General features: G+C 44.2%; 3 non-coding genes across 3 annotated transcripts; all 3 read left to right on the forward strand.

The window, feature by feature from the left end:
* Positions 1–2,651: 2,651 nt before the first annotated feature.
* On the forward strand, positions 2,652–2,724 carry TRNAR-CCG (transfer RNA arginine (anticodon CCG)). Its single transcript has one exon. It is a non-coding gene; the product is annotated as a tRNA-Arg (tRNA).
* A 1,568-nt stretch (positions 2,725–4,292) lies between these two features.
* TRNAR-CCG (transfer RNA arginine (anticodon CCG)) lies at positions 4,293–4,365 on the forward strand. The gene has a single exon. It is a non-coding gene; the product is annotated as a tRNA-Arg (tRNA).
* A 1,160-nt stretch (positions 4,366–5,525) lies between these two features.
* TRNAR-CCG (transfer RNA arginine (anticodon CCG)) lies at positions 5,526–5,598 on the forward strand. The gene has a single exon. It is a non-coding gene; the product is annotated as a tRNA-Arg (tRNA).
* The last annotated feature ends 21,957 nt before the right edge of the window (positions 5,599–27,555 follow it).

The raw sequence follows: 27,555 nt of genomic DNA on the forward strand, positions 1-27,555 counted from the left end.
AGAATACAGTGTGTTGTGTGGTGTTACAGGTAGAGAATACAGGGTGCTGTGTGGTGTTACAGGTAGAGAATACAGTGTGTTGTGTGGTGTTACAGGTAGAGAATACAGTGTGCAGTGTGGTTTTACAGGTAGAGAATACAGCGTGCTGTGTGGTGTTACAGGAAGAGAATACAGTGTGCTGTGTGGTGTTACAGGTAGAGAATACAGCGCTGTGTGGTGTTACAGGCAGAGAATACAGCGTGCTGTGTGGTGTTACAGGTAGAGAATACAGCGTGCTGTGTGGTGTTACAGGTAGAGAATACAGTGTTATGTGTGGTGTTACAGGTAGAGAATACAGCGTGCTGTGTGGTGTTACAGGTAGAGAATACAGCACTGTGTGGTGTTACAGGTAGAGTATACAGTGTGGTGTGTGGTGTTACAGGTAGAGAATACAGCGTGCTGTGTGGTGTTACAGGTAGAGAATACAGCGTGCTGTGTGGTGTTACAGGTAGAGAATACAGTGTGCTGTGTGGTGTTACAGGTAGAGTATACAGTGTGGTGTGTGGTGTTACAGGTAGAGAATAGTGTGCTGTGTGGTGTTACAGGTAGAGTATACAGTGTGGTGTGTGGTGTTACAGGTAGAGAATAGTGTGCTGTGTGGTGTTACAGGTAGAGAATACAGTGCTGTGTGGTGTTACAGGTAGAGAATACAGCGTGCTGTGTGGTGTTACAGGTAGAGAATACAGCGTGCTGTGTGGTGGTACAGGTAGAGAATACAGTGTGCTGTGTGATGTTACAGGTAGAGAATACAGCACACTGTGTGGTGTTACAGGTAGAGAATACAGCGTGCTGTGTGGTGTTACAGGTAGAGAATACAGTGTGCAGTGTGGTGTTACAGGTAGAGAATACAGCGTGCTGTGTGGTGTTACAGGTAGAGAATACAGTGTTCTGTGTGGTGTTACAGGTAGAGAATACAGCGTTCTGTGTGGTGTTACAGGTAGAGAATACAGCATGCTGTGTGGTGTTACAGGTAGAGAATACAGCACTGTGTGGTGTTACAGGTAGAGTATACAGTGTGGTGTGTGGTGTTACAGGTAGAGAATACAGCGTGCTGTGTGGTGTTACAGGTAGAGAATACAGCGTGCTGTGTGGTGTTACAGGTAGAGAATACAGTGTGCTGTGTGGTGTTACAGGTAGAGTATACAGTGTGGTGTGTGGTGTTACAGGTAGAGAATAGTGTGCTGTGTGGTGTTACAGGTAGAGTATACAGTGTGGTGTGTGGTGTTACAGGTAGAGAATAGTGTGCTGTGTGGTGTTACAGGTAGAGAATACAGTGCTGTGTGGTGTTACAGGTAGAGAATACAGCGTGCTGTGTGGTGTTACAGGTAGAGAATACAGCGTGCTGTGTGGTGGTACAGGTAGAGAATACAGTGTGCTGTGTGATGTTACAGGTAGAGAATACAGCACACTGTGTGGTGTTACAGGTAGAGAATACAGCGTGCTGTGTGGTGTTACAGGTAGAGAATACAGTGTGCAGTGTGGTGTTACAGGTAGAGAATACAGCGTGCTGTGTGGTGTTACAGGTAGAGAATACAGTGTGCTGTGTGGTGTTACAGGTACAGAATACAGTGTGCTGTGTGGTATTACAGGTAGAGAATACAGCGTGCTGTGTGGTGTTACAGGTAGAGAATACAGTGTGCTGTGTGGTGTTACAGGTATAGAATACAGCGTGATGTGTGGTGTTACAGGTAGAGAATACAGCGTGCTGTGTGGTGTTACAGGTAGAGAATACAGCGTGCTGTGTGGTGTTACAGGGAGAGAATACAGCGTGCTGTGTGGTGTTACAGGTAGAGAATACAGTGTGCTGTGTGGTGTTACAGGTAGAGAATACAGCGTGCTGTGTGGTGTTACAGGTAGAGAATACAGCGTGCTGTGTGGTGTTACAGGTAGAGAATACAGCGTGCTGTGTGGTGTTACAGGTAGAGAATACAGTGTGCTGTGTGGTGTTACAGGTAGAGAATACAGCGTGCTGTTTGGTGTTACAGGTAGAGAATACAGTGTGCAGTGTGGTGTTACAGGTAGAGAATACAGCGTGCTGTGTGGTGTTACAGGTAGAGAATACAGTGCTGTGTGGTGTTACAGGTATAGAATACAGTGTGCTGTGTGGGTGGGACCACAATGAAATTATAAAGTGCTGCAATTAATTCAGTAACACAATGAAACTGTAATGTGTGAACACAGCCTAGATGTTCTGCAACAGCTTTGGGCGGGGAATAGGCAGGGTGGGGGACTGTGATGGAACAGCTGAGGGAAAGCATTGCATTCTGGAACCTGTAGTACAGTGTACAACTGCTCAACCAGGAAGTGCGTAAATACAAAACAGAACAAAACCCCCCAAAACAAATGGATTTTTGGTTTTAAAACTGGGATAGATAGGTAAGTATTGTTATATGCTTCTGCAGAAGTTTCATTTTTGTTTACCTCTACCCGGAGTTCCCCTTTAAAAGGTGTGTTTAAAGAACCTAGTATGTTACTCATAATCATAGTTGTAAAAGTTGCATTTCAGATTATGAGTCATATATTCTGTTATGTGGCTGAGAAGTAGTGAATGAGCTTTAACACTTACTGACAGCATTGGTGGTGGAAAAGCTCAGAAAATCCAAACCAGCAGGGGCCCAGTGGCCTAATGGATAAGGCATCAGCCTCCGGAGCTGGGGATTGTGGGTTCGAGTCCCACCTGGGTCGATCAATTTTAAAGTGTCCATATATATATATAATATAATATATATAAATATGTCTCATTAACTTAAATCTAACATTTCAATTAGAAAATATGAAAGAGAAAAATAACTTCATACATGTGCATCCATTGAGGCTTCAATCTCACGTGATAACAGGGTTAACCTTTATGTGCTTTTAAAGGTTATATTTTTGGCAGGTAACGTGATGAAATACTTCTGAGGGGACATTTTACCTTGTTTATATATTTGAAAAAGTAAATACAAAGTTTAGATTTGTATAGCCAACATTGTTTTTTAGTAAACAAAACAATACACATGTAGACATCTATGCTTAGACACGAGCCTATGTAGACACATATACACATGCATAGACACAATGGTCACTTACCTTTATTTTGCAGCTCCTGGAATGAAGTAATTGGATAGGCAAGGTCCTCTACAATGGTGGGGAAGGCACGGGGGCATTGTTATGCAAATTAGCAATAAAAGGACATGGTTTTTCCCCTAGTTTTAAAGGGGTGCTCTAACAAAAATATTTTTTTTTCAAATCAACTGGTTTTAGAAAGTTATATAGATTTTTATTTACTTCTATTTAAAATTTCCAAGTCTTCCAGTACTTATCAGCTGCTGGATGTGCTGCACAGTAATAGCAAAAATTGTTTCAAAATGATAGTTCACACCACTAGTGGTAAACATGATTAGCAATACATGGGCACTTTTAACCTTGTTTTAATTCACAATACACTTTACTTTACATAGCCCATCAAAAATAGTTTCAACATGATAGCTCCCATTAGTAGTAAACATGGTCAGACATGACTAAGACATATGGGCCCAGTGGCCTAATGGATAAAGCATCAGCCTCCGGAGCTGGGGATTGTGGGAGAAATCTCAGTGTTTCCTTTGTTACCTGCTCTCTGTGTATAGTCCATTCCTGGCTTTGGCTCAAAAAAATCTGTCATATAATCTGTTAGTGTAATAGGGCCCTAAGGGTCCATTTACACAGAAAGATTATCTGCCAAAGATTTGAAGCCAAAGCCAGGAATGGATTTAAAAAAAAGAGGAGAAATCTGAGGATTTTACTTTATGACCTGTTCTCTGTTTATAGTCTGTTTCTGGCTTTGGCTTCAAATCTTTAGCAGATAATCTGTCAGATAATCTTTCTGTGTAAATGGACCCTTAGGGTCCTATTACATGGAGAGATTAACGACTAATGATAAACGATCGCAATCGAAATAGTTCATTGTTAACCTGAAATCGTTCACCATATTACACAGAGTAGTAGTTAGTTATGATTTAGATTTGTATAGCCAACCTTTAATAAACAAAACAGCGCACTTGTAGACATCTATGCTTAGACACACGCCTATGGAGACACATATAGACATGCATAGATACAATGGTCACTTACCTTTGGGGAAGGGGGGGGGGTAAGGATCTATCATTTTGAAACTATTTTTGATAGGATATGCAAATCTAAGAATACATATGTGCATTCTGTGGGGCCTTAGGGGTAAACATGATCAGTGATCAGCGATCAGTGATCAGCTACCAGCTACCATATGGCATATGGGCCCAGTGGCCTAATGGATAAGGCATCAGCCTCCGGAGCTGGGGATTGTGGGTTTGAGTCCCACCTGGGTCACTTCAATTTAGAGCATTTATTGGAGTGTCATAAGTCTTAAAGGGGTTATCCAGCGTTACAAAAACATGGCCACTTTCTTCCAGAGACAGCCCCACCCGTGTCTCTAGTTGAGGTGTGGTTTGCAATTATACTTCTCATATGCATGATTCCAACATTTCTGCTTAAAGTGACTGTACCACCAAGCCCAGGCTGAAGCACTGGGGGCGGGCCGACCTACCCTCAGTGGGAGGAAACCCCCGCCCCTCTATGATAGGGTTCCATTGATTCTAACGGAGTCATGACATGCCTGGGCCTGGCGGTACAGTCACTTTAAAGGGGTTATCCAGCGCTACAAAAACATGGCCACTTTCCTCCTACTGTTGTCTCCAGATTGGGTGGGGTTTAAAACTCAGTTCCATTGAAGTAAATGGAGCTGAATTGCAAACCGCACCTGAACTGGAGACAACAGTAGGGGGAAAAGTGGCCATGTTTTTGTAGCGCTGGATAACCCCTTTAAGACCTCTCCGTCATATTGCGAAAACCATAAGAATGTAATTAGCAAATTTACAGTTAACTTGGTCATTTGCATTTGAAGTCTGTGCCGATCCATTCTGATTGCTGGGAAAAACTGGATCCAGTCCTAGGAGACTGGAAAACTTTCCCCGGACTGCATCCAGCTTTTCCAGACACCCAGGGAGGAGTGGCATGGCCGACGGATAAGCCGAATGCCGCGCTAATGAAGCAATTCACTTTGTTTTTGAGGCCTCAGTCTCAGTTTCATTGTTAAAAATATTAACAAAAAAAAAATGTTCATCTGTGTCCAAAGACAATCCATCCATTGAGGCTTCAATCTCAAGTGATAGCAGGGGTCACCTTTATGTGCTTTGAAAGGTTATGGGGAGATTTATTAAACTGGTGTAAAGTAGAATTGTCTTAGTTGTCACAGACTCTTTGGAAAAAGAAAGATGGCATCTGATTGGTTGCTAGGGGCAACTGAGCCAGTTCTACTTTACACCAGTTTGATAAATCTCCCCCTATGTCTTTCTTGCATGTAACATGTAATGAAATACTCCTAAGCTATGGGAACATTTGTAGATATATTTGAAGATGAATTCTTATCAAAAAATAGTTTCAAAATGATAGTTTACACTATTAGTAGTAAACACAACCAGTAACACATGGGCCCAGTGGCCTAATGGATAAGGCATCAGCCTCCGGAGCTGGGGATCGTGGGTTTGAGTCCCACCTGGGTCGATCATTTTTAGATCTATGGGAGGGTCAAAGGTCTTAATATATTTCTGATTTCAACATTTGGGTAATTAAAGAGGAATTTAAGCCCCTGTTGACTTATACAGGATCCCTCTAGCGGAATCCGCCCAAAGAATTGACATGAAATGATCAGCGGCAGAAAATTCTGCTTGGAAATTCTGCAGTGTGAACAACAGAGCAGAAATCCCATTGAACACAATGGGGCATTGCTCTATTCATATTTTACAGGAGGAATTTCAAGCAGAAATGGTAGTGTATTCCTCTTCAGTTCCTCACCTTTTCCTCAGTGTGAACCCAACCTTTAAGTTGGCTATGTTCACACTGAGCAAATACGGCGGAATTCCGCAGCGGATCTCTCCACCATGGAATCCCACTATGCTCAGTGTCCCTATGTGAGTGAATGAGAGGGCACTTGCTCCCTCTCATGTCACTTCTTAGAGCGGAGAGAGGTGACTGCGGAGGAGCGCACGTTCTCCCATAGACGGGCTATGGCACACTGAGACAGGCGGAATTAGAGATGAGTGAATCGCATCATTAGCTCCTCATCAGCTGGCAGCCTTTGAAGTCCTTACCACTCCACTTCAGGTGCTGGGAAACTGAGAAAAGTTTTCCAGGACTGGATCCAGCTTTTCCAGGCCCAGGGAGGAATGGCATGGACTTTAAAGGCAACCATCTGATAAGGCAAACGCTGAGCTAATGAAGCGATTTTCTTCCTTTTTACTGTAAATTAACTCATCTCTTAATGTAATATAATCAATCAAATCCCTATAGAAAACCACTCCTACTCTGGACAGTTCCTGGCACAGTGCTCTCTGCTGCCACCACTGTCCATGACAGGAACTGTCCAGAGCATCTAAAAATCCACATAGAAAACCACTCCTGCTCTGGACAGTTCCTGACACGGACAGAGGTGGCAGCAGAGAGCACTGTGTCAGACCTGAAAGAATACACCACTTCCTGCAGGACATATAGCCGCTGATAAGTACTGGAAGACTTCAGATTTTCAAATAGAAGTAATTTACAGATCTATATAACTGTCTGACACCAATTGATTTAGAAGAAATAAAATTTACCTAGGCTACCCCTTTAAGTCCAGAAGATTTACTCATCTTTAGCGACATCCATAATAAAACAATGCTGTTATTAACCAAATGAAAAAAAAAAAAAAAAAAAATTAGGGGCATGTACGAAGCGGGTACGGTAACATTTCCTTTGCTTATTATAGAAAAGCAAAGAGATATTTCTCCGCTGGGCAATTATTTCTTGTAGAACCGAGAGCTTAATAATATTGGTTCCCAGATGAAGTAAATCTCTTCCTGTTCTGGAAAGATTTATCTTTCTGAACGGATATTAAATTCTTTAACAAACGCTGAGTTTTTGAATAATATCCACTACTGAGATGCGAGAGCAGGAAATACGCCGGAGCCGCAATTACATCTCTCCGTTCTCGACCTCCTTTTGAATGTCAGCCATGAATGGCATTTCTTCTGGAACGACGTGTTGGGGCTTTTTATGCAAACGTAATGAACGCTGGATGGAGAGATAAATGGGGAGGTAAAGAGAAGATAGATGATAGATAAAACCTACAGTTTCCATCATATGGCCTTTTGTGTCACTGGATCTCAGATGGGTCATTTATCATAGTCGTCCTATAATATGTTGGTAATAATATATTGGTATACATTGTATTATATACAAGTACCGAATACTGCTGGTTACACGTGAGTGCCCGTTTTCCAGTCGCCGCTGTCCCTCATCAGTAGAAACAAGAGTTGCCTGGTGGCATATGTTTTCCTGTCTCGGTGCCAGCCATCATCTGCGGCTTACATGGAAGTACTAATTAGAAGTCCTGTCAGCCATGTTGTTAGCGATTCTTTTTTTAACCTTCTCACAGTAGACCGGAATGAAAGTAATGATTTACATATCACTCAAACTAGCGAAATTGAAAGGTTTACATGCAGAATGCAAGTTCTATAGAGGAGAAGTTGATTTGGGGCTTAAAGGTCAAAATTGGCTTTGAGATAGGGAAAACAAAGAGGGTATGTTACATTGCACCCATCTGTGTGTTTCTGTAAGGGTGGGTGGCGATAAACATGTATCATTCTTAAAGGAGAACTCCGGCAAAAATGTAAAATCCAGTGAGGGGTGCAGAAACATAATAAAGAATTTATACTTACCCAACCAGGTGCCCCTGCAGCACTGCATCACAGTTTATAGACCCCTGCCGGCCTCCTGTAGCTTTCGCATTGTCACAATCTAGCTTAGAAATGTCCACTCAGCTGTCACTGACTGACTTAGTGGGCACTTCCCGCCTGGTTGTGATGACACCAGAACCCATAAGATACTGGAGACCGGAGGGTTAAAGTGAGGTGGTGAAGCAGCACTGCAGGGGCACATGGAAGGGTAAGTATAGATTCCATACTATGTTCCTGCTGGTGAATTGTACAGCAATTTTATTTTATTTTTTTTCACTGAAGGAGCGTTGGTGGAATGAGAGGCCATAGTGGCTTGTCCATTGCAGGAAAGTAGTTAAAATATGATTACTGCACAGCGGGTCACTTGGAAAACCACTTGACAAACCTTGTTGGCGCCTTAATGTGTTCCTCTTGGATAGTCAAGCGATAGAAAACAGCTTGCATAACTCTAGCCATTGGGTTTCACCCTGAACCATACTAATATATATATATATATATATATATATATATATATATATATATATATATATATCCTTGTTTGGGTTTGGCAACGTTCATCTAAACCCAGTGGCTGTTCAACTTCTCCCGCCACCAGGAGTCAAATACTGAGTGTTTGGGTTCAGATGAATGTTGCCAAACCCAAACATTCGGCAAGTTTGCTCATCACTACTTTGGTTAACTGTGTTTGTGGTGAAAATATCTCCCAATGTCCTTCTGGTCAAAATGATAGATTAAGTAGATAATTTACAAGGTCCCCGGAGAAATCAAATCGACACAATCGGTGGTTTCAAATTACTTCTAATTTATTCATCATTAAGCACTTGTATACATGACATGAACAGTTTTTTAGGAGAGTTATAGATGAAAAGGTATAAGGGTCCTATTAGATGAAGATATCTACAGGAGGAAGGGAGCACCAACCTGTCAGGTCAGCATTTGCTTCCGCCTTGTTCCCTGCTCGCTGTCTGCGCTATTACACGCACAGATATGGAGCAGGGGGGCCTAGGCCAGCTGCAGGAGGGGCTGCCCAAACGATCTTTAGATCATCCGGGTGGCCCATAGAAGAGACGGTCTGCTTCCCATCGTCATCATTGATGGAATTATAGAACATGCTGAAAGACAATGATCAGCGGACATTGTTGCCTTTCAGCATGATCTATTACACAAAACGATTATTGGCCAGAACGGATGGTAATCGGGGGAGGATGACGGGTAACTTCTCCCATTCATGTGAATAGAATAGGGTCTGGGCCAGGCTACTATACCAATGTCCATGGGGCTTGCTGTAAAGCATATCTCTAAATGCTGTTGAAAACCACACTGGCAAGATGGCTGGGGGGCTGGTGGAGAAAACAAAACATACATTCCTTTTTTGTTTCCTCACCACTGCTTTGTTTCAGTGCCCCACTCCCCAGTGCATCAAAGCTCAGAGATTATGGATGGCATGAGACAGTGCCCATCAGCCACCCAGAAGCCACAGCGGCCTTCTGCCTTCAGTTGCTGGTTGTTTGCTGGGCAAAGTCTGACACAGACCACCAACGCGGAAGAGCAGCCTATTAGCGCATTGAGCTCCGTTAAAAACATCAATGTAGCTGAAAAACCCCAGTAAGTTTTTTGCACATTTTGATTTCTTTACAAGACATTGAGCAAACAGGAAGCACTATTAGATTTCAGCTCTGAAGCCTGCAAATTTGCGAATGCAGCTCTGAAGTAACAGAAAAGCATAGAACAATCCCTTTTTTGGAAGAGTACCAAATGAGATTATAGAAAATGCTGCTGGTAAAACTTGGTGGCAAGTGTTCAGTTCTCCTATAGTGCCACCACAGGGGAAGTTGAGCCTTACCTATTTCCTATTGAAATCAAAGGGCTGAAAGTGCAAAGCATCGACATAATGGATCCTCCAGACCAAGGGACGTTTTTTGAAACCATATTCTGCTTCACCTTATAGACCCACAAATTCTCTAATAGGGTAATTGAATATGGGTTTCCTAGACCAGATAATCCCTTATGGATATGCTCACATATGATGGAGTTTCATTGCAGTGCTCTTGCTGTACTGCAGCGTCTTAACAGAAGTGATGAAATACCGCGATGAAACTGAAGTGTGTGAACACAACCTAACGATCAGTGTAGATCAAAGTGGTTTTCTACTAAAACATAACTTTTGATATGTTGCTGAGTTCATTAGCATATTGACCTCAGAATAACCCTTCCAGCATTGCAAAGAACCTACAATGTTGCAGACACAGCCTACCAGGGACTTGTTTACATCAGCTGTCTCAGAAGGGAGGGGGGAGGAGGGGGACACAGAGAGAAAAGCTCACACACAAATTTTTGTGTTTTCAGCAGAAAGCAGCAGCTGAGTACTGGGGGAAGGAGACTGAATATATAATAACAAGTATGGAAGGAATTGTTTGTCTCACAATGGACAGCAACATATCAAAAGTTACGTTTCAGTGGAATACCCCTTTAAATAATGCAATGTATTAGCAAAGCTACCCAATTTTTTTATGAATACACCCCGCCATCTTATAATAACTCATAATAGACAGAGCTTTCCTACTGATTCGCACTTCTGGGGATATACAAGCCTTTCTATGACAAGTCTCAGCATTGAACAGATTTTCAGAGCCCATTTTATTTGCAAGGCTCCATTCATCACCCCCTCCCGCCGTCAGAATCCGAGACAATCAGACTTATTAATGTGCAGACAGCAGCATAATACATAAATTGTGTGTACAGCTCAGCTGATTGCCAAACACTAAAGCTAAAATCCCATAAGCTGCACATGGTCTGAAGATACAAATTATCCAACATTTTGGTAATTGTTTTGATCAATATGCAAGGTTCCTTTCATTTAACGGCGATTGTTTTCGGTGCTCTTATCCCGCGCACATGATTATTATCTTAGATATAAATGAACAATTATGGCATCAAGAGGGAGATATCTGCAACTATTGTGTCTTCACACAACGCCATTAGTTACATATTTACACAGTAATTGGGAAAACGCACAAATAATAATCCCATAAACTGTAAACATAAAAGAACGGAAGGAACGGGCTGATGCCAACATGATATTAAAAGTTCTATTAAAAGGCGCAGTCGCCTCTATTTAAAGACAGGAGATGTCCCGATAAGAATGTATGGGTGTCATAGATTGGGGTCCACTGCTTGGGATCCTTCTTAAAGGAGAAGTCCAACCAGATCGATTTTTTTAAGCAAGTGCTGAGGAGGGGAAGGGTGTTATTACACAGGCCGATGAAGGCCCGATGAAAACAGTAAACAGGCGCTAATCTGCTAGATCGGTGCTCGTTTACTGGGCCTATTTCACGGCCCGGTTATCGTTTAACAAGGGCTGCATGGACATCATTACCGATGTCCTTGCAGCCCTTGCTTAACTTTATACATTACTTGTCCAGGCTGCAGGGCTCCTCTTGCGGTCTGCTTCTTCCTGGGTGCTGCGCGCTCCAGCTTCAGAGCGGCCGGTCTCAGCTGACATCGGCAGTCCCGGCCAATGATTGGCTGAGCGGCCTGTCAACTGAGACAGGCCGCTCTGAAGCTGGAGCACGCGGGACCCGGGGAGAAGAAGACCGCAAGAGGAGCCCTGCAGCCTGGATAGGTAATGTAAATCGTCAGCCGCTGGCCGCGCACAGCTATAACACGTAGCGATGCGCGGTCTGCGCCCCAAAATTATAGGTTCAAACCTATATCGACGATCAGCCCATGATCGTTATCATCAGCTGATCGTTGTAATTATTACACGGAACAATTATTGTTCTGTGTAATAGTAGCCTAAGAGAAATAACATGCTCATACCTCCCCGCTCCACTGCCGCTCCAGTCCCCAGGTCCCCAGTCGCTTCCTGGATTGAGTGGGGACCGAGGTTGCGCCGTGTGAGTCAGCAACCGTAGTGGGGTCCCACCTTGGCTACTGACCTCACACATCACGACCTAGTTCCCCAATTAGTCCAGGAAGCGGCTGGGGACCCAAGGATCAGAGCAGCAGGATGTGGCCACCAGCGCTGGAGATTTGGAGATAAGAGCACGTTATTTCTTTTATCCTCCCCATCCCAGCACTTGCTAAAAAAAATTGGTCTGGTCGGACTTCTCCTTTAATAAACCAGAGAAGAGAGAAACTTAATAAAAGCTCTGGTAACCATTTATTTAAATGGCCAGCATATATTACTATAAGTGATGAGTGAACATCCCGATGTTCGGTTCGGGTCCCAAACACAAACATAAAAAAAATTATTGTGATCAGTTCGTGTTCGCTAAACATTCATGAACAAATAAAGTACAGTAGAAATGTAAGTTTCGGTCTACGCACATGCGTACAGATTATCAGGTGCAACGCAGTTGAGTTCATCGCGAGATAGACATTAGTAAGTTTGGATATGTTCGAAAATTATCGTTATAACCATTCCGATCATGGAACAAATTGTTTGTGATCAGCGAACACAAACAATTAGTGTCATGTTCATACGAACATTTACAATGTTCGCTCATCACTAATTACTATATTTTCCCGACAGTGGACACTATATATAAATTTTGCTCACCCCACATACTCATCAACTTGCTGAAGCAGGTGACCAGCAGGAGCATGGCGCCATTGCTGTAGGGCGGGTGTGCAGGAGCGTGGTGCCGCTATGCACCCAATCAGAGGAGAGCATCGGCTTCATATGGAGCATGCATCGGGCAGGAGATGTGGCGGGGTGCGTGGGGCAGGCCAAGCCTGAGAGCACTGCCAGACCTTGGCTGCTATAATTTTGGCATCGCCGGGGCTGTGCAAACCTTTTTGTGAATTCCTTCTCGGCATGCGGCCACATACTTCTCAAGATGATGTCCTGCTAAAACCCTAAAAAATGAACTACCATTAAAGGGAACCTGTCACCCCCCGTACCGGGGTGACAGGCTCCCGACCCCCCGTTAGAGACCCCTATACTTACCTCATCCCGCCGGGTCCCGCTTCTGGATTCGGTCGGGTCCCGGAGATCTCAGCCGCTGCAGCCTGGCGCGCGCGCTGAGAGATGAGTCCAACACCCATAGAGAATGACAGGAGAGTCCAGCGCTCCGTCATTCTCTATGAGCGTTGGACTCACCTCCCAGCGCGCGCGCCGGGCTACAGCGGCTGAGATCTCCGGGACCCGACCGAATCCAGAAGCGGGACCCGGCGGGATGAGGTAAGTATAGGGGTCTCTAACGGGGGGTCGGGAGCCTGTCACCCCGGCACGGGGGGTGACAGGTTCCCTTTAAGGAGATTCACCACCTGTCTACTTCTGGGATGACCAGCTGTGAGAAGACTAGGTCAAACTCAGGAGAATCAATACAGTTTAGAAGATCAGGCAGAGATGAGATGGAAGGCAGTGATCATAAATATGATAAAGTACATTACAGAAGAAGATCTTTACAGAACACTAGACACACTTAGCTTGGGCATGGAGGTATTGGTGTGGTCACCTGATAAATGTGATGCCTGAATGTGGTCGGCTGGGGACAGGTTTTGGGTGAGCATGTTGGCCCTTTAAGAAACCAAGACCTCTATCGGGAGTTGCACAAATTTCTTAATTATTTGTATAAAGTCATGTACTATATATACAGTATATATTCCCTGCATACCATAGATACAACATATATCCACAACGTTCTTTTCTTTTCTAAGAGGGAAGGAGCGGCAGAACCGTGTGCGGTGATGTCTTTCAAAGCCAAAGTGGCTCATGCATGACTTATAAATGTCAGGGAAATCCAGCTGGGGTTGTCTTAAGTAGATTTCTTGCACGCTGTCCTCTCGCAGCACAGGAAAACAAGCAGGATACCTGACAAATTGTCAAAGCATATCTAACCGGAGCCAGAACAGGGTTTGCTTATCATGGAAAGTGACAAGCCAGTGGAGACTTTACAGGACCTTGAGGTTCTTTGTTGCACTGCAACCACCTCCAGCACAGATAAACGGCCCCCATCACTCATTCACAAAGTCTTAACAGACAGGCTGTGATTTTTCTTCCAATAACACGTTGTTGACAGCGACGTGGAGCAGAGGCAGCGTTTAATACCGATGCTTGCCAGCTCATTACCACGTCTAAATCGACTAACCAGGTGTAAGCTCTTTGGGGAAACAGGGCTGGGAGGACATATTACAAACATCACTGTGCTGGCGTCTCACACTATCACCTGTTAGCAACAGGTAGAGAATATATCCCCTCTAATTGTTTCTCTTTTGTTTGAACGTCCATCATGTTGCACCCTGGTGGGTTGTGGTGCTAAGCTGTAGAGCCTGTGAAAACCTTGCCCTCCGTGCTGTTTGATACACTCTCTGGCAGTGATAGTGTTAAAGCCATCAATTCACCAATAGAATTTCCTTTTAGGCTACGTTCACACAACAAATAAACAACAGCCGTTATTTGAGCATTGTTCAATACATTGGGGGGAGATTTATCAAACATGGTGTAAAGTGAAATTGGCTCAGTCACCCCTAGCAACCAATCAGATTCCATCTTTCATTTTCCAAAGAGTCTGTGAGGAATGAAAAGTGGAATCTGATTGGTTGCTAGGGGCAATTGTGTGCAAATCATTGCATTGTGATAACGGCCATTAAAACAATTGACAACAACGGACATTCTTTTCATAAAAAATACGTAGTGTGAACATAGCCTGAAGCGCTGATCTGAAAGGTCGGCGCCTGCTTGCTCTTCTGAACCGGCCCTTGTCAAAGCGGCTTTTGCGATTTTTGCCAATAAACGATCTCAAACTAGATTGTTTATCGTTTACCTGAAATCGTTCACCATATTACACAGAACGATGGTCATTAGTTAGGATCGTTACTACGATTATTTACTCTATCTGATCCCAGAAAACGAAGGAACGATTTGGAATAATGGTACGTTTACACAGAAAGATTTATCTGACAGATTTTGGAAGCCAAAGCCAGGAATGGATTTGAAAAGAGCATAGATCCCAGTCTTTCCTTTATGACCTGATCCCTGTTTATAGTCTGTTCCTGGTTTTGGCTTCAAAGATCTGTCACATAAATCTGTCTGTGTAAACGCACCATTAGACCGATTAACGATTAACAACACACGAACAATTTTTCAATAGTTGCCTTCAATTACACAGGATGACAATTGTTTAAATACAAACAAAATAGCGATTTTCCCCACGATAATCATCCCATGTAATAGGGCCCTTAAAAGGGTTATCCAGTGCTACAAAAACATGGGCACTTTCTTTCAGAGACAGCACCACTTCTCCACTGTCTCCAGTTTAGGTGCAGTTTGCAATTAAGCTCCATTCACTTCAATGGAACTGAGCAGCAAAACCCCGCCCAAGCTGGAGACAAGAGCGGTGCTGTCTCTGGAAGAAAGTGGCCATGTTTTTGTAGCGCTGGATAACCCCTTTAAGGCTATGTTCCCACAATGTAAAAATAAGTGCAAATGACGTCAGTTTTTAATAAACATGAACATTAATAACGGCCGTTATTCGCTCTTATTTTTACATTGTGTGAACATTGCCCAACACTGATCAAGTTTGAACAGGTCAGATTAGTTATATGTATATAATATACGGGACCGCTGACTGGACTCACATCTACTTATGACTCTCACATCTGGGTCTCATTTTCATTTAGGGCTCTATTACACGGGACGATTATCTTGTGAAAAATCGTTATATCATTCGATTTTAAATGATAATCATTCTGTGCAATTGCAGGCAACGATCGAAAAATCGTTCGTGTGTCATTGATCGTTGATTTAGATCTGAACCTAAAATTATCGTCAATCGTTCGTTAATCGTTCGCTGTAATTCCACATTCATTCGCTCAAGTTCCGTATTTGTTCACTAATCGTTCAGTGTTATTGCACATTGCCCATTGTTTTGCTGGGATCAGAAGGAATAAACGATCATAGTAACGATCGCAATAACGATCATAGCAACGATCGTAACTAACGACCATCGTTCTGTGTAATATGGTGAGCGATTTGGGCTTATTGATAAACAATATCTAACTCGCGATCGTTTTTCGCTAGTCGTTAATCGTTAAATATCGTTCCGTGTAATAGGGCTCTTAAGAAGTTATAGATAGTGGTAGTGCAGGGGGGATGTGATGGGAGGAGGTGTATAGCCGGGTGTCATCAGCACAGAGCAGAGATGGTACCGTCATCCCAATGTGGCAGAGAGATCCAAGAGAATCAATAGAGATTAGCTGCTCTTAGATTTAGCTGTGAAGAGATTATTTGACACTTTAGTTTCTTTGAACGCTCACTCCTGATAATCGACCTGTCTCAGCTTACATTTGGACTATGTTCACATCTAGCAATTAATGCATGTTTAACTAGAGCTATGTTGCCACGAATTCACAATTTTGCAGTAGAATAGTGAAATCAGGCAGATTCCGCCGTCCACCCAAAGAATTGACTTGTTAATTCTTTGGCGGATGGTGGAATCTGCCTGAGAATAGAATGAAGCCTATGGGACCGACGGAACTTTAAATGTGGGCGAGCAGCGGAATCCTCTTCACTCGGAATCTGTAGTGTGCACATACCCTAAACTAGGGATGGTCCGAACCTGGTTCGGACGGGGTTCGTACGAACCCGAACCATCCGCAATGATTACCGCTGTCTGCCCACTCCGTGCAGCGGACAGATCCAGCGGGAGGAACGCCTGGAAAACTGGGATACAGCCATAGCCATAGGCTGTATCCCAGTTTTCCAGGCGTTCCTCCCGCTGTATCCGCCCGCTGCACGGAGCGGGCAGACGGCTGGAATCCGATGCCGAGCGTTCGGGTTCAGCCGAACTCGAACCTTGGCGGGTTCGGACCATCCCTACCCTAAACGTTGGTGCTGTTACCCTATGACCTTCTCTGTTGCTCTACATTAAAGAACCCATCATTCCTGTGATCTACTGGGGAACCTGACACCAATCAAAGAGACATTCATGTAATGCATTGAGGCGCTGGGTTCTCAAGAGATAGACAAACTCTTTGTTGCTCTTCTCTCTAGATAAGTACCCTGAATTAGAAACCCCTCACCACACCCGTCTAAAGGTTGCGTGGGGTATTACAACTTATCTCCATTCGCTTCAGTAGAACTGTGCTGCAATACCACACACAAACTGAGGACAAGAGTGGCACTGTTTCTAAAGGAAAGCAGCTGTGTTTCTGATTTCGGATAACCACTTGTCAGAGTAGTCTCAGCAAGAAAAGATCCACCATATGTATGTGGGGAGGGACTTCAAAGTGAATTTTTACCCAAGAAGCATGAGAGCCAAGCTTCATTCCAATGCTGATTGCAATTGATTTTATACAGAATACTTATTTGTTTACTTCTTTTATGAAGAGCGTCTGTATAATGTATCTCTTCCTCCATTCAGTAAATGCATCTCTCTCTGTAAAGTTACATTATCTTTGTATCTACCCTCTCCTTTTAATTATCCCATGAAGGTGACTTTCTTCGGAATAGGAAACAATGGGGATATTGTGAGAATGCTATGAATGCTTTCACCTATTGATTACATTGCGTTTCCAAGCCACCATTGACTTCATTGAGCAAGGGATTCAATCAGACAGCACTTAACCTGCGCTTTTATCATGGTGGCTTTGTCTGGCTGGGAGGAGAATGTGAGTTCTAGACATAGTAGAGATAGATTGTATGGAGGGGAGAAGCTTATATTTATTTCTTAGAAGAATATTGTAAAAAAAAAAAAAAAAAAAGGTTTATTCCAGGAGGCCCAATACACCAAACCTACAGATGTCGCATTGCATACTAAAGATAGTACCAAACAACGTTCATGTTCTTCCATTGCATTGTTCCTACAGAGCTGGATGGGCATAAAAGTAAAGATACAGAACTTTCAAGACTACATCTCTGGCCAATCTTATTTCTCATCATAGTCATTAGGGCAAAACTAATTCAGTCAAGAGAAGTCCTCGATTTCTTTTTTTCATAAAGAATGGCTATCTGGAACACTCTCCATAGAGGTCAACCAGCGTCCTTTTGCATGCACTTACTAGGCATTGCTCCCACTAGCCAGAATCCTACTCCACACTGATGAGGGGCAAATACCCCAAAACAGCTGTCTGTGGATGGATACCTTGTTCGGGTGGTTTCCTTGATTGGAGATATTTCTTGGCTTGGTTGTTCCTTTCCAGAGGAAGGTCTGGATAGTTCACTGATGTCAAGACACATGATGGTGTCCCTGCAGTGTTCTTTTGCATATTTGATTTCCCAGGGGGAAATGTTCTAGAATACACTGATGTCGAGACACATGATGGTGTCTCTGCGGTGTTTTGGTTGATCTCCCTGAGGTCAACCAGCGTCCTTTTGCATGCACTTACTAGGCATTGCTCCCACTAGCCAGAATCCTACTCCACACTGATGAGGGGCAACCTTGCTTGGGTGGTGTCATGAATGTTCCTGTTGGAACCTTGGCGCAGTCCTCAGTTCGTAAGATACGAAAGAGACTGCGCTTTTGGCCATGATTCTGCACTTTTATGTTTGTATTTCATTTATGTCTGAACCTGGTCTGAACACTGTTTTATTCCAGCCCTTGCTGGGTGGTGATTAGCAGGCTTCCACCACACCCGTGTCCACCTGTGTAGCTCTCTGGCAGGTTCAGAGTTAAGCTTTCTTGCTCTGGTTTCTGTGATTGAGGGATCTTATAGCCAGTCAGTTTCCTTGTTGTCAGCTGTGCATGCTCTGCAGTCAGGAGGCTGCTCCAATGGGATTCTGGACCGGGCTCTGGTTCACTCTAAGTCATTCTCAGTATCCCAGTTCATTGCTGGTTATTCAGTATAGCTTCCCTGTCCTGCATTCCAGCTCTGCCTGCATCTGTCTGCGTTACCTCTGGTTTTCTGTCCCTTGCCTTGTTTTTTGACTACCCTTGCTTGCTGCCTGCCCCTGACCATATTGCCTGTTATTCGACTACTCTTTTGGATCCTGATTTTGTACCTTTGCTGCCAGACTGTTATGACCCGGATTGCTGACCATTCTTATTGTGTTTGTTCGTTTTGTCTTGTCTATTGTTTCACGTATCCAGGCCAGGGATCGCCGCCAAGTTGTCCGCTGCCATTTTAGGGCAGATTGCGGCAATTAGGTAGGGACAGTGGGAGGGGCTGAGCTCAGGGCTCACTGTCTCTGTGTGTTTGGTGTGACTGGTCGTGACATAATAACCGGCCTAAAATATACTGCCCCCTTCTGTTATGGCTACAGTCAAAGATCTTGCTACCCAAGTGGAGGGGGTGTCAGGCCTGGTGGTCAAGCTGGCCAACCAGGTTAATCAGCTAATGGACTCGGACCTTGTTACTAAAATGGAGGCTTTGTCAGTCTTGGTAGTGGACCTAGTTAAACAGGTCCAGATTCTTTCACAAAATCAGGCTGAAGCAGTAGTAGCGCCCCCGGTGGTTGTTAAACCTTCCAAAACCACAATGTTGCTCCCTGACCGCTTTTCTGGTGACCGTGACAAATACGAGACATTCAAAAATTCTTGCCTATTATATTTTCGTCTCAACCACTTCCCTTCACAGCAAGAGAAAGTGGGTATTGTTGTCTCATTGTTGCAGGGAGATCCCCAGGCTTGGGCCCTCAGGCTCTCTCCTGAGGCTGAGGAGTGGAGCAATTTAGAGAATTTTTTTCAGTCTCTAGGAGCCATCTATGCCCAACCCGATCATGTGGGCCTAGCTGAGACACATTTACTGACCATTCGTCAGGGCAAAAGACCTGTTGAGGATTATTGTGCTGAGTTTAGGCGCCATAGTATAACAACCGGGTGGTGTGAGGCCGCGCTTAAAGCACTGTTTAAGCAGGGGATATCTGATGGTATTAAGGATGCCTGGACAGGTCATCCAGAGCCACCTACCCTAAAGCAGGCCATGGCTTTGGCGGTACGCATAGACCGCAGGCTCAGGCATAGGCAAAAGGAGAAAGCAGGTCCTGACTTTTCTAAACCTTCTGTCTCTCCATCTCTCTTTTTGAAAAAACCTGTCCCTCCCCATGATTATATCGAGGATGAACCCATGCAGTTGGGAGTTATGGGCTACGAGACCAGAAGGGAACACCGGAGGCGTTATGGACTTTGCTTTTACTGTGGTGACAGTACTCATTTCATCAACTACTGCCTGAAACGTCCCCGGCGACAAGGTCATCAGCGTCCAGGTGACAACCAGGAGAGTCACCTGGGCGCACAGGTACTTCTAGGTGGTATGGATATGCATGGTTCCTTAGCTGAGCCTACTAAGGTGATATCTATGTGTTCAGACAAAAATTACTCTGACATTGACAAAAATATGTCTGATTCTGATTTGAAAGGTCCTGTAAAGTCTGTTGATGAACCATCTGTCAGTCAGCTAGATACTTCCTCTGAGGAGTAGGAGACTGACAGTGACATATCTAGTCATGAGACTTGCGTGGTGAGAGATCACTTACCGTCCACTCTTGTTTTATCCAGTGAGGGTCCGGTGGCCCCTCATAAAAGGGGGGGTACTGTCATGAATGTTCCTGTTGGAACCTTGGCGCAGTCCTCAGTTCGTAAGATACGACCGAGACTGCGCTTTTGGCCATGATTCTGCACTTTTATGTTTGTATTTTATTTATGTCTGAACCTGGTCTGAACACTGTTTTATTCCAGCCCTTGCTGGGTGGTGATTAGCAGGCTTCCACCACACCCGTGTCCACCTGTGTAGCTCTCTGGCAGGTTCAGAGTTAAGCTTTCTTGCTCTGGTTTCTATGATTGAGGGATCTTATAGCCAGTCAGTTTCCTTGTTGTCAGCTGTGTATGCTCTGCAGTCAGGAGGCTGCTCCAATGGGATTCTGGACCGGGCTCTGGTTCACTATAAGTCATTCTCAGTATCCCAGTTCATTGCTGGTTATTCAGTATAGCTTCCCTGTCCTGCATTCCAGCTCTGCCTGCATCTATCTGCGTTACCTCTGGTTTTCTGTCCCTTGCCTTGTTTTCTGACTACCCTTGCTTGCTGCCTGCCCTGACCATATCGCCTGTTATTCGACTACTCTTTTGGATCCTGATTTTGTACCTTTGCTGCCAGACTGTTATGACCCGGATTGCTGACCATTCTTATTGTGTTTGTTCGTTTTGTCTTGTCTATTGTTTCACGTATCCAGGCCAGGGATCGCCGCCAAGTTGTCCGCTGCCATTTTAGGGCAGATTGCGGCAATTAGGTAGGGACAGTGGGAGGGGCTGAGCTCAGGGCTCACTGTCTCTGTGTGTTTGGTGTGACTGGTCGTGACAGGTGGTTTCCTTGATTGGAGACATTCCTTGGCTTGGTTGTTCCTTCCCAGAGGAAGGTCTGGGTTGTTGTCTCTGCAGTGTTTTTTTGCATATTCCACTCTCCATGGAGTCTCCTCTCACTAATTTACATTATGGCACATGGCACGTTCGGGACCTGTTACAGGTTTAGCTTTTAAAGGATTCATGTTGCATCTCTGAATAAAACAGTCCATCATGTTTAGACAAGTACAAATTTGTCTAGTAAATCTTATAGGACCCACTGGGAAAGAAATATGCAAATTAGCTTTCCTCAAGAAGGTTGAAAGCTGTATCTCCTACAGGTTGAAAGCAGTCAGCGGCCATAGTGGGGTCCCCTGAGTAGGCCTGGAACATCATGTTCTAGGTTCTCTCTCTAACCAGAGCTGGAGCCGGGGAGGGAAGTACATATTATAATTTTTGTTTTATCCTACCCCTCCCCGGCACATTGGTAAAACAAATCTGTCTGGAAAGTTGTCAGTGTCGGTGCTCTCTGCTGCCACCTAAGTTAATGAAAGGAACTGTCCAGAGCAGGAGAAAATCCCCATAGAAAACCTCTCCTTCTCTGGGCAGTTCCTGACAGTGACAGAGGTGGCAGCAGAGAGCACTGTGTTAGAATGGAATGAATACACCCCTTCCTGCAGGAAATCCAGCAGCTGATAGGTACTGGGAATTTTGCGTTTTTAGTATGTCATGTACAAATCTGCTACCAGTTGTTTAAAAAACAACTTCTTTTTCTGTGGAGTCAGTGTTTGGCCCATGAAAGGGCTTTGAACTATGACTAGGGATTATCATTCAAACAAGAATTTCCTGAAGAAGAGCACTGATCTGTAGGCAGCTGAGAGCATAGCGATTACTGTCTTACACCCATGCCTGGTAACAGGGCGGGTCAGACGTAGCAGCCATTCCCGCCACATCTTCCCATAGCCTTACAGGCAGAGCTGTATGGAACTGAATGCCAGGTATATAATGACAATATATAACAATATAGATTTATGAGCAATTCATAATGTAGAGACAGCTCTGTGCCAACTTTTATTGGCATTGTAATGGCTGTCATTAGTGGTTGTTAGATCTGGCAGCTGTCAGACGAAGACATCTCAGATGAGGATGAATAGAATATTTAGCTTATGCATTTGTGTCAGTAATGCCCTATGGATACACTCAACGTATGTGCCAGGAGCTTTACGGACTTTATGCCAAACATAGTTCATAGCTTAAATATGAATACAGATGTAGGGGTGGTCGGCTTTTTACAGTTCCCCTTAGTTAGAAGCGTCTACCATTGCTAAGACACGCAGTGATCAGTTATAGTTTATCGGAAATTCCACCAAGTGTTCAATATCTCTACTGCACCCCTAGAGGGGAAGGGAAGTATTGCACAGCTCCCATTTAAATCAGTGGACTGTCTGTGTAATGCATGGATGTGTTAAAAGGGTTATCCAGCGCTACAATAACATGGCCACTTTTCCCCCTCTCTTGTCTTCAGATTGGGTGGGGTTTCAAACTCAGTTCCATTGAAGTAAATGGAGCTTAATTGCAAACCACACCTGACCTGGAGACAAGAGAGAGGGAAAAGTGGCCATGTTTTTTCCTCCAGTACAAAAGATGTTTCCTGCAATATCTAATAGCTACCCAGGATAACCCCTTTAAATTACATATATCTGGTATACAGACCCCTCCAAACATGTTTTAGTAAAAATCCATCCATTTTGCTAAGTCTACCTTGTATTCCTGGGACACCTAGTACCACAGCAGCTGGAGAGCCTCAGGTTGCTTACCTCCACCCTAAGTCATGCATAAGCAATGTTCTGCACATCTGTTCTTGAATGCCATATCCCATAATGCTCAGTCAAGCACAGAGTCCCAAATTGCCCAGGGCTCATTTCTTTAATAGTATCGTTTCTCAGCGCTATAGAACATACTGAAATTTTATGCACTTCAGGATGTTGCTAAACTCTTAAAAACTTTGCGGAAATGTGACACGGTAGAATGCACGATAATGATTCCGAAGAGACACGGCTGTAACATTACTGGCAGACCGTGTAATGGTAGAGGTTTGTGATGAGCCATTGGCATTGGGGTCCACAGTTGTTGGACCAGCACATGCATTGTCATTAGAGATGAGCTAAGTAAACCCAGAAAATTCGCAGAAAATTTTTTAAAAATATGTTAACAACCCCCACCCCCCAAAAGAAATTTATTCAACTGTCCACACGTCCCCGCTTTCCTCTTTCGTGTCTTCAGCCGCAAGCTCAGGCAATGACGGACTGAGGAACAGCGCTGCAGCCAGTGATTGACTGAGCGGGCTGTCACTCTTGTGTCTCGGAAGTAATAGTCCGCTCAGCCAATCATTGGCTGTGGAGTTGTCTGTTCCCATTTAGTCAGTTATTGGCAGGGCAGAGACTGGCAGCCCACTCAACCAATCACTGACTGAGAAGGGACAGTGCCGCTGCCAGTGATTGGGTGAGCAGGCTGTCATTCTCGAGACACCACCACCCACCCGCTAGTTCCCTCATATCCTCTTGCTCCCTCCCCACGCTCACCCATAACTCCCGCCTTATCTTACAGGTTTGGTCCTGTTGTTTAACTATACTGACTAAATCCAGTATACTAAGACCAATAATATCAGTATATACCAGTATAATGAAACATACATTATCCACCACTTCACAGTGGTGGATATCACTGCAATTATGTAGTGATTGCATTTTTTTCACAAAAGAAACATGTTAAGTGTCGCTGTCACTTTAAAAAAAAAAAAAAAATTGACATGTCCTAGAGCCAGTAAGTTATTGTCAGTCTGGATCTTGGAGTTCAACCCCCGCTGACTGTTAGATCCCCCCCAGCTAGCTGCAATCTCTGTTTCACTGCGGGAGATGGCCGCCATAGACTTAATATACATAATAGAGACTGCCTTATGCAGCAGGATGGTAAAGGTAGCGAGCATTGAAATGAATAGAGCTGAATTGTTGTACTACACACAACCCAGGGACAGGGTGGCGCTGTTTTTCCTGGATAACCCCTCTATGTTGGTCCTACACCAATAATATATGATGCAATTTTTGATGAACCAAAGGATTTAGCAATATACATTTGATTTGCCTGATCCTTGTTTCCTCTGACATATGTCGTAAGTAGAAAGTCAAGAGGCCATTAGATGGTCATCCAGGGCTGCCAAAATATAAGTGTAGTGTCCTGGTACAGGTGGTCCACTAAGCTTTATACCACCTGAGTAACCATGGGTTAACTGTTTTATGTCACATGTTGCCTTTTCTCCAGTTACACTTCCTCTCTCCTACAATCCCACCAATCACAGGGAAGGTTAGTTATGCCCCTTTAAAAGAGAGGTCAGTTCCTGGTAGGAGGTCTTCAGTTGTTAGTCTATAAGAAAGAGACACAGCCAGAGAGGGTGTTGTTGCTGCAGTGAAGCCGGGCCTGGCTCCTTACAGATTTTCCCAAGCAAGTAACCTGTTCCAGTATGCAGTGCTAAACCCTCAGGAGGGGTAGCCGTCCTCTGAGGAAACCTTATCCACATCTGGGATCCCTTTCCTATGTTCTCAGGGCAGTAACCACAGCTAGGTACTGACCCCCAGTAGGACAAATAGCTGAAGCTGACGTATCCAACTGACTAATGCACAGCTACTACACCCAGTTGTAAAGGCCTGGGGCTCGTACTACCCAGCATAGCACTCGCTGAACTAGTTGGGTAGAAGGCGGTCAGTGAGTATGGGTCTTCTTCTTTTCTATATTCTCTTACTACAAGCTCATCCCAGCAGAGTACACTACTACTTGGATAAGGCCCCTCATACTCACTTTTCAAGATACCTCAAACTCTACTCTCTCCTTCCTCTGTCACCTGCATCTGCTCCTCAAGTTGTTTTCAGTATTAGGCTATATTCATACAAAATATGTTTTGAATAAATCACGATTCAATCAATTATTGAATTGTTCAAATCAATGATTTATACAAAACATACGTTGTATGTGAATAAATAAAATCCAGGACGGAGCGTATACACATAGTATACACTCCAGCCGCGATTCAATCCGGCCACATGAAAAACTGACATGTCAGTTTTCTGCGGCCACAGAGAACATGTCAGTTCCCGGCCGCATGCTCCATTGTGTGCAGCGCGGAATTGGGAATCCGAATTCACCAGCAATGATCTTCAATAACACTGGCCGTTCTGTGACCCAGCCGGGTCACAGATTGGCCGGTGTTATACGTAGTGTGAACCGGGCCTTATCTGGTATTGCACTGAAGAACTACTAAACTGTTATTCTGGTTAAGCTCTATTGTTTGCATTCACACCTTACACTTGGGTTAACCTTTCTACCTCAAGCGCAGTGCCTGTTTGTCCGGGGGTAAGCTCCAACACCACTCTTGGCCAACTTGACCAGTGCCCAAGTGACCCTACACCCGCCTAGCAGCCACATAGCTACCCCAGCATACGGCATATGTCTGATAAATATATGATCAGGCAGATGGGAGGTGACTGGGTTATAACTTACAATGTTCCATTGATACATGTTCAATATTTGTAAACACAACAACAAATTAAAAACACAAGTTCTAAACGCACAAGTGTCAGGTAAGGCACAAAATCCACAAAACAATCCATTGTTCCAGTCCTAACAAATATTTTCTCTCTTGTTGGATCTGCTCTTACTTGCAAATTCTGCACGACAACCAGGCTGTGACGGGCAGCTCTGCATGTACCTCACAGGAGCCAGGCTTTTCAGGCATACCATCAGGAGTGATGTTGTGGTACACAGAAGAAAGGGCTTCAATTGATCTTGGCATGGAGTAAGCAAGTCACAGGCCGGCAAAGCTGCCGTCACTCTGGTTCCTGGCACTCGTGGCTCTTTGTAATTTTCTATAGTGTTGATCATTTTACATGCACAGTTCCCTGCTTAAATGGATGTTTCATTGTTGTTCTAGTTCCAACTTGCTTATATTTATGGAGATTTGCATTGAGCCAGAAAACTTGGATACAACCTGGATGAGACTGTTCACTTAGCAGCAGGGGCATTGCTAGAAGGATTGTAGAAGAACCAGACGAGACATCAGTGCCTGGATAACCATAGCAAATAACAATTCTGACAGCAGGGGGCGACAGAGCACTAGATGGAGCACTGGATATCCTATATATGATGTGTCTTAGGGTCTGTTCAAACTAGGGCACCGTCCAGGAGCTTCAAGCTACTCCAGCGTTTTGAGATGTAGTTAAAGGGGTTATCCAGCGCTACAAAAACATGGCCACTTTCTTCCAAAGACAGCACCGCTCTTGTCTCCAGTTCAGGTGTGGTTTGCATTCACTTCAATGGAACTGAGTTACAAAACCTGCACCCAAACTGGAGACAAGAGCGGTGCTGTCTCTGCAAGGAAGTGGCCATGTTTTTGTAGCGCCGGATAACCTCTATAAATGGGATGCTCCAGAGACTTTTATTTTTTTAATTAATATGTTGCTTTAATAAAGTTATATTACCTTTTTGTTTATCACTTAAATTCTATTAAAGGGGATACCTGGGTAACAAAAACAATATTCTAAACAATCTACCTCTACCCTTTCCCTGTTTTTTTCTCATTCTTATTGGCTTTTGCTGTCTAAAATCCTCAACTCTGGGTCCACTCTGACCACGCTCAGCTCCCTCTTCCCCCCTTCCTTTGTAGACACAGGACATGTGATCTCCTCTCTGGGCGGGGTTAGCTGTTTATTGACTGGGTAACCTGACCCCCGGGAGACATTATCTGCATCATCTCCATGCACCTGTGCTACTTCCATAGACTTACATGTGTCCCTGAGCCTAGGTTTCTATAATATGAAAAGTTCTAGTTCTGTCTCTGCTTGCTGTCAGTGAATGCAGGCAAATGTACCTATCTTTTTGTCACAGCTCTGTTTATTGTAAGTGTTATGGATGTTCTTAGAATCTGGATGGAATTTTAATGTTTTCATTCACAGGAAGCAGAGATCTAAACCTAAAGTACACCCCCCACCCCCGGTAAACAGATGCCTGTTGTGCAGCACGTAGCTACACCATGCGCGCGTCAGCTCTGCTACATCATAAGCTAGTATGGAATACATACTGGGGTGATGTGATAAAAATATCACTGAAAAAAACTGTCTTGTGTTTACTGTGCAAAAGTAATGACAGCAGTGGGCAGGAAAGAAAGCTAAGGGGGCGAGTACACAAATAAACCAATCAGTGAAATGCATGATGGGAAATGTAGTGTCAAAATACTCAGGGGGACTTGGTGAGTAAGAGCAGCTAGCATTTCATTTTTTTGTTCTTAGGTGGATAACCCTTTTAAGGGTAGCTTCACACGGGCGGGCTCGCAGCGAGATTCTCGCTGCGAGCCCGGCAGGTCCTGGCAGTTCCCATAAACTACATACTTGCTGCGGACCGCAGCGAGTATGTAATTATACCGCGCTTAACCCCTTCTACTCCCGCCGGCTCCCCCGCTGTAAGCAGCATACATTACCTGTCCT

Source organism: Dendropsophus ebraccatus, chromosome 12 (assembly GCF_027789765.1).
Source record: "Dendropsophus ebraccatus isolate aDenEbr1 chromosome 12, aDenEbr1.pat, whole genome shotgun sequence".
Classification (NCBI taxonomy): Eukaryota; Metazoa; Chordata; class Amphibia; order Anura; family Hylidae; genus Dendropsophus; species Dendropsophus ebraccatus.